The sequence below is a fragment of the Oncorhynchus gorbuscha genome, linkage group LG05 (assembly GCF_021184085.1).
Source record: "Oncorhynchus gorbuscha isolate QuinsamMale2020 ecotype Even-year linkage group LG05, OgorEven_v1.0, whole genome shotgun sequence".
NCBI lineage: Eukaryota > Metazoa > Chordata > Actinopteri > Salmoniformes > Salmonidae > Oncorhynchus > Oncorhynchus gorbuscha.
In genome coordinates, this window is record NC_060177.1 from 40,235,387 (window position 1) to 40,244,144 (window position 8,758).

The following is an 8,758-nucleotide window of genomic DNA, read 5'->3' on the forward strand; positions in this document are numbered from 1 at the left end:
CCTTAACCCATAAGAGTCCAAGCCCTGTCTAGGCTGGGGGAGGGGTTCTACTAAGCAATATGGTATTGTTTTAAGAAGATCATACCATACTGTTTGATTTTGAATTTTAAGCCTTTTTGGACTTACTGCTATTAGCCCATACAAACACATTGCATAACAGATTCATTACATCGAACAACAGATAGTCCCCCCCCAAAAAATCTAAAGTATGTTTCTTCTGAACTGTCTGTCCTATATCTGAGAGATAAAAGAAAGATCAGGGAACATCTTTCCATAAAGGGGTCATAATAGTTTGTAGCCAAACCTTTCACCCGACACATATGATTTTGTGAGAGACAAGGAAATGAGGAAATGCAATGAGGAAATGCAAAATAGGCAGATTTGATGAATTGAGACTCATCCAATGCATAAAAAAACGTATCTTTAGCTTAAATTGATGGATTTTTATGGGGATTTTTGTATTATGCTAATTAGAACTTTCTATTAAAATGTATTGAATTTAGATTATTTATTTATTTTGGGATATGAATACTTAGTATATTCACTTCACTGTCAGACCATTTTATTGGTAAACTACAAGGCTGTATTTTTTAGTGATCCAATACTTAATATGGTAGACAGTTTTAATACAGAAAGGTTAGACAAATTATTAAGATCCTCTATGAGGATGTGGATTTCAAAGAAAACATGAGTTGTCAGTCTACAATGATACCTTTGATTTTAACTTCTTCAGGCTAGGGTCTATTTTTCTCCACTTCCTGTCTGACTGACGTGCCCAAAGTAAACTGCCTGTTGCTCAGGCCCAGAAGCCAGGATATGCATATAATTGGTACCATTAGATAGAAAACACTTTGAAGTTTGTGGAAATGTTCAAATAATGTATGAGACTATAACACAATTAATATGGTAGGAGAAAATCCAAAGAAATACCAAGAGGGAGCCATGCTCTTTCAATGGAAGGCTATGGGTCCTATGCAATTCCAGCTCCCAGATTGCAATTCCTATGGCTTCCACTAGATGTCAACAGTCTTTGTTCAAGGTTTTAGGCTTATTTCTTCCCAGATGAGTAATCATTTTGAGTTTTAGTACAGGGAGTCAGAGTTGGAAATCAGTCTGTGGGTGCATGACTAAGAGGACGCGCACTTTCTAATTTAGCTTTTCTATTGAACATACTTCTTATGAAATATTATAGTTTAATTTAACTTCTTGCGGCGACCCATCCCGGATCCGGGATCGTGACTACGGCTCAAGCTCATTACCATAACGCAAAATGCAAAAAAATATTCTTAGAAATATTTAACCTCCACACATTAACAAGTCCAATAGCTCAAATGAAAGATAAACACCTTGTTCATCTACCCAGCAAGTCAGATTTCTAAAATGTTTTACGGCGAAAACATAGCACATATTTATATTAGACCACCACTGAAACAAAAGACGAGAGGCAGCCATTTTGTCCCAGAAAATATAAAATTATAAAAGCAGGATTAAAAAATAAATCATTCACTAACCTTTTGAAAATCTTCATCAGATGACAGTAATAGTACATGTTACACAATACATTTTTTTTCAATAATATGCCATTTATATCCATAAATCTCTGTTTACAATGACGACATTTCAAAAAATGCTACTCAAATGTCCGGAGAAATGATGATAGCTCCGACAGATAACGTCAGATAACAAGCAATAAACATGACTAAATATACATGTTCTACATATAGTTACAAAGATACACTTCTTCTTAATGCAACCGCTGTATTACATGTATTTTTAACGTTACAGAATTCGTTCACTGGCTATACAATGAGACGGCGCTCAGATATTAGCAGTATGTCTCCTCTACGTTTGGAGTCCACAGAAACCCAAAATAACCACATAAATATTCCCTTACCTTTGATGTTCTTCGATCAGAAGACGTAGAAGGAGTCATACTTACCCAATACATCGTTTGGTTTCACGTTGTGTGTCTCTGTATTAGCATATGCTAACAGCTTCAGCTGAAATGCACCCAAAATGACTTCTGGTCCCGCACTCTTGCACATCAAAACTTCAAATTTACATTTTATATGTCAACTAAACTGGTCAAACTATGTGCAGAATCGAGCTTTATGATGTTTTTAACATGTAAAACAATGATCAGCGCGAACAGACAAACCGCCTTCAATTGGTGTTTCTTGGAAAAGAAGGTGCCCCAAATCGGCCGCGCGCAATAGAGTGCATGTATTTGAAAGTGACCCGAACATTTTCGCACGCCAAACGACGAGGGCTCGCGAGATTCTCACAATGAACGCGCCATTTGAAAGCAGGCATCGCGCTGAACACATACATACTGTTCCCAGATCGGTAGCTGCCTGGGAAGGGTGGGGGCGATGACGTCAAAGTTGACCCAACTTTTCTCTTGACAAGAGAGAGTTTGGGAGAAAGGCTGCCCTGAGAGTTCTGCTTTACATACAGACATAATTTAAACGGTTTTAGAAACTTTAGAGTGTTTTCTATTCAATAATAATTATTATATGCATATATTAGCAATTTTGGGAAAAATTATTTTCAGTTTACTATGGGCACGCACTTCCTCCAAAGGGGGCAGTATTGAGGCCTAGTCTTAAGAGGTTAACCTCTTTGGGCTAGGGGGCAGCATTTTAGCCAAAGCATAAACTCATCATCTTGACCCTGGGAGAACTGCAAACTGTTCTTCAGGTCCTGGAACTCTCTGGTCAGATCTTCCGTTATTTTATTTGTTGATGTTACCAGTATTTGGACGCAACACTAGAAGCTATTTTCTTGTTGATGTAACAACTATTTTGTTTGTTTAGAAGATCCTTCACCTGTGATAGACACATACCACTCTTCTCAATGGTACTCGCACCGGCTTTGGTCTTTGTCATCGTAGCAAGATAGGCTACGCTGTTACTCATCACAGTTTTAGGCAGGGCACGTCACAGAGTAGAAACCGCAGCATAGTCACACTCCCGGGACAATCCGTCGTCCTAGCTGCAAGGGCTGTGGGTGTGTAAAAGTTGCTAAGGAAACCTGGCTAGCTCGATAGCTCGCTACCTAACGTTAGTAAGAAGCTAGGCTAACATCTGTCAAACGAGGGAAAATTAAGATCTTCTCTGGAGCAAAATAAACCTGCTATTGTTCCCTGCTATTGTTCCCTGTAATACATTTAACGTCTTACTTAATGTGATGGTGAATAAATAGGTTTGTTAATTCAGTTATTTTTCAAAATAAACCGACGAGAAAGATACATGTTTCAGAGAGAGAGAGAGAGAGAGAGAGAGAGAGGGGAGAGAGAGGTGTGTGTGTGTGCGCCTCTTTAACTTGAGATTAATTGTTGTAATGTACTAATTATTTTAAGCATTGATTCTTATTTTCAGTATTATCTGAAACAAATGTGACAACATATCATTAGGTCTCATCGTCGAGTTGCCGCTGTCAACACACTGACTCAACTACAGCCGCTTTAATAATGGGAATTGATGGGAAATTATGTAACTTATATCACTAGCCACTTTAAACAATGCTACCTAATATAATGTGTACATACCCTACATTATTCATCTCATATGAATATGTATATACTGTACTCTATATCATCTAATGCATCCTTATGTAATACATGTATCGCTAGCCACTTTAACTATGCCTGTCATGTTTTGTCATATATTGTCTTGTCATTATGCTTTCCCTTCTGTTCGTTTCCCCCTGCTGGTCTTTTTAGGTTCGTTCCCCTTTCTCTCTCTCCCTTCCTCTCTCTCTTCTCTCTATCGTTCCGTTCCTGCTCCCAGCTGTTCCTATTCCCCTAATCAATCATTTAGTCTTCCCACACCTGTTCCCGATCCTTTTCCCTGATTAGAGTCCCTATTTCTCTCCTTGTTTTCCGTTCCTGCCCTGTCGGATCCTTGTCTATTGTTCACCGTGCTGTGTCTATGTATCGCCCTGTCGTGTCGTGTTTCCCTCAGATGCTGCGTGGTGAGCAGGTGTCTGAGTCTGCTACGTTCAAGTGCCTTCCCGAGGCAACCTGCAGTTCAAGATCAAGTCTCCAGTCGGTTCTCGTCATTACGAGTGGAAATTGTTTTATTTGATTGTATTTTTACTTTAGTGGATTAAAGACTCTGTTTTCGCCAAGTCGCTTTTGGGTCCTCATTCACCTGCATAACAGAAGGATCCGACCAAGAATGGACCCAGCGACTATGGATTCTCTCTACTCTACTCTCGAGCTCCAGGGAGCGATGCTCGGCAGACACGAGCAGGAATTGTCTGCTGCTCGGCTTGCCGTTGAGACCCTGGCCGCTCAGGTCTCCGACCTCTCAGGACAGTATCAGAGTCTTCGTCTCGTGCCACCAGCTACTTCCGGGTCTTCCGAGCCTCCGGAACCTAGGGTTAATAACCCACCATGTTATTCTGGGCAGCCCACTGAGTGCCGCTCCTTTCTCTCCCAGTGTGATATAGTTTTCTCTCTCCAACCCAACACATACTCAAGAGAGAGAGCTCGGATTGCCTACGTCATATCACTCCTTACTGGTCGGGCTCGGCAATGGGGCACAGCTATCTGGGAGGCAAGCGCTGAGTGTACTAACAATTATCTGAACTTTAAAGAGGAGATGATAAGAGTTTTTGATCGCTCAGTTTTTGGGAAAGAAGCTTCCTGGTCCCTGTCTTCCCTATGTCAAGGTAATCGATCCATAACGGATTACTCTATAGAGTTTCGCACTCTTGCTGCCTCCAGTAACTGGAACGAGCAGGCGTTGCTCGCTCGTTTTCTGGAGGGACTCCACGCTAAGGTTAAGGATGAGATTCTCTCTCGGGAGGTTCCATCCAGCGTGGATTCTTTGATTGAACTCGCTATTCGCATTGAACGACGGGTAGATCTTCGTCACCGAGCTCATAGAAGAGAGCTCGCGTTAACTGTGTCTCCCCTCTCTCCGACACTACCGTCTTTCCCCACTGACTCAGGTGTTGAGCCCATGCAGCTGGGGGTATTCGCATCTCGACTAAGGAGAGGGAACGGAGAATCACCAACCGCCTCTGTCTCTATTGCGGTTCCGCTGGTCATTTTGTCATTTCATGTCCAGTTAAAGGCCAGAGCTCATCAGTAAGCGGAGGGCGACTGATAAGCGCTACTAGACGGTCCTCTCCGTCAAGTACATGTACTACTTTACCGGTCCATCTACGCTGGACCGGATCGGCAGCTTCCTGCAGTGCATTAATAGACTCTGGGGCAGAGGGCTGTTTTATGGACGAAGCCTGGGCGCAGGAACATGACATTCCTCTCAGACAGTTAGGGGAGCCCACGGTCATGTTTGCCTTGGATGGTAGTCCTCTCCCCAGTATATTATGTGAAACACTACCTTTAACCCTCACTGTATCTGGTAACCATAGAGAGACCATTTCTTTTTTGATTTTTTGTTCACCTTTTACACCTGTTGTTTTGGGTCATCCCTGGCTAGTGTGTCATAATCCTTCTTTTGATTGGTCTAGTAATTCTATCCTTTCCTGGAACGTTTCTTGTCATGTGAAGTGTTTAATGTCTGCTATTTCTCCTGTTTGTTCTGTCCCCTCTTCTCAGGAGGAACCTGGTGATTTGACAGGAGTGCCGGAGGAATATCATGGTCTGCGCACGGTCTTCAGTCGGTCCAGAACCAACTCCCTTCCTCCTCACCGGTCGTATGATTGTTGTTCTGATCTCTTTAAGAAGCGTTTTGCATCCGCTCCTATCCTTGTTGCACCTGACGTCACTAAACAGTTTATTGTTGAGGTTGACGCGTCGGGGGTGGGCGTGGGAGCCATTCTGTCCCAGCGCTCCGATACTGACGATGGGGTCCACCCTTGTGCGTATTTTTCTCATCGCCTGTCACCGTCGGAACGTAACTATGATGTGGCTAACCGCGAACTGCTCGCCATCCGTTTAGCCCTAGGCAAATGGCGACAGTGGTTGGAGGGGGCGACCGTTCCTTTTGTCGTTTGGACTGACCAAAGGAACCTTGAGTACATCCGTTCTGCCAAACGACTGAATGCGCGTCATGCTCGTTGGGCGTTGTTTTTCGCTCGTTTCGAGTTCGTTATTTCTTATTGCCCGGGTACTAAGAACACCAAGCCTCATGCTTTATCCCGTCTCTTTAGTTCTGCTGTGGCTTCTACCGATCCCGAGGGGATCCTTCCTGTTGGGCGTGTTGTCGGGTTGACTGTCTGGGGAATTGAGAGACAGGTTAAGCAAGCACTCACGCACACTGCGCCGCGCGCTTGTCCTAGTAACCTTCTTTTCGTTCCTGTTTCTACTCGTCTGGCTGTTCTTCAGTGGGCTCACTCTGCCAAGTTAGCTGGCCATCCCGGCGTTCGGGGTACGCTTGCTTCTATTCGCCAGCGGTTTTGGTGGCCTACTCAGGAGCGTGACACGCGCCGTTTCGTGGCTGCGTGTTCAGACTGCGCGCAGAAGAAGTATGGTAATTTTTTTTCTGCTTCAGCTCCTGGTCTTGCTGGGTCTCAGTCTGTTCCCTGCCATCGCATCTCTCCTGTTCTTGTTCCTGCCCTTGCTGTGTCTCAGTCTGTCCCTAGTTGTTACTCTCCTGGCCTGTTTGGTCCTGTTTGCTCTAAAGCTTTCAGTTCTCTACCCGTGTCTCATTTTTTTTTAGAGTAGTACCCTAGTTTCCCTTTTTATCGTTTTTCGTTACGGTCCTGAGGAGAGGAGTTGGGTTCTTTCTCGGGACGTGCTGGACCGTTTGTGATCTATTTGTAAGTCGCTCTGGATAAGAGCGTCTGCTAAATGACTTAAATGTAAATGTAAATGTAAATCTATGATTTCCTCCGTTGCCGCCAGTGTTCCTCCTCGAGAGCGCCAGGAGGCGCTTGGTGAGTGGGGGGGTACTGTCATGTTTTGTCATATATTGTCTTGTCATTATGCTTTCCCTTCTGTTCGTTTCCCCCTGCTGGTCTTTTTAGGTTCGTTCCCCTTTCTCTCTCTCCCTTCCTCTCTCTCTTCTCTCTATCGTTCCGTTCCTGCTCCCAGCTGTTCCTATTCCCCTAATCAATCATTTAGTCTTCCCACACCTGTTCCCGATCCTTTTCCCTGATTAGAGTCCCTATTTCTCTCCTTGTTTTCCGTTCCTGCCCTGTCGGATCCTTGTCTATTGTTCACCGTGCTGTGTCTATGTATCGCCCTGTCGTGTCGTGTTTCCCTCAGATGCTGCGTGGTGAGCAGGTGTCTGAGTCTGCTACGTTCAAGTGCCTTCCCGAGGCAACCTGCAGTTCAAGATCAAGTCTCCAGTCGGTTCTCGTCATTACGAGTGGAAATTGTTTTATTTGATTGTATTTTTACTTTACTGGATTAAAGACTCTGTTTTCGCCAAGTCGCTTTTGGGTCCTCATTCACCTGCATAACAATGCCACTTTGTTTACATACTCATCTCATATGTATATACTGTACTCGATACCATCTACTGTATCTTGCCTATGGTGCTCTGTCCCATCACTCATTCATATATCTTTATGTACATATTCTTTATCCCCTTACACTGTGCATAAGACAGTAGTTTTGGAATTGTTAGTTAGATTACTTGTTGGTTATTACTGCATTGTCGGAACTAGAAGCACAAGCATTTCGCTACACTCGCATTAACATCTGCTAACCATGTGTATGTGACAAATAAATTAGATTTGATTTGATTTAAAGAGGGTAGTGTGAATGGCCCAGTACATCACTGGGGCCAAGCTTCCTGCCATCCAGGACCTATATAACAGGCGGTGTCAGGGGAAAGCCCATAAAATTGTTAGAGACTCCAGTCACACATAGACTGTTTTCTCTGCTACCGCACGGCAAGAGTTGCCGGAGCGCCAAGTCTAGGACCAAAAGGATCATAAACCTTTTCTACACCCAAGCCATTAGACTGCTGAGCAATTCATAAAAATCGCCACAGGACCGTTTGTACACTGCTGCTCCTCGCTGTTTGTTTGTTCCCTATGCATAGTCACTTCGCCCCACCTACATCTACAGATTACCTCATCTAGCCTGTACCCCTGCACACTGACTCGGTACCGGTGCCCTCTGTATATGCCTCGTTATTGTTATTTTTATTGTGTTTCTTTTTATTTATTACTTTTTATTTTAGCCTACTTGGTAAATATTTTCTTCTTCTTGACCTGTACTGTTGATTAAGGGCTTGCTTGTAAGTAAGCATTTCACAGTAAAGTCTACACTTGTTGTATTCGGCGCATGTGACAAATAGTTTGATTTGATTTGATACCACCAAAACAACAGCTATGTGGGTGTGGGCTATCGCCGCTTGATGCTTGATCTGATTGAATCTAGACCTAAATGGTTGTGTTTTGGCCAATCACTTTTGATATTTTCACATCAGATCTTTTTCTGATCTGATTGATCAACAGACCAATTTGTGAAAAAAAATATCAGAATTGGGTTTCTGTGTGAAAAATTTGTCTTTTGGGGTGGTAGGTTTTACATATATTTGCACTTAGGTGAAGGCTTTTAAACTAATTTCTACTGTATTTGTTGGTGTATGCTGATGCTTTCCTCCATATCTGGAAAGTTAGAATGCTTGAAACAAAAAATAAAGCAAAAAGTATTTAATCAATGATCTACAACTGAACAAAAAAAGTGAAGTGTTAACAGTGTTGTCACACAGACAATTATACATATTTATCTTGAAATTTGAAAATATATTCAGATTAGATGAATATATATATTTTTGAATCCCTTTTTCTCCCCATTTCGTGGTATCCAACTGTCTTTTAGTAGCTA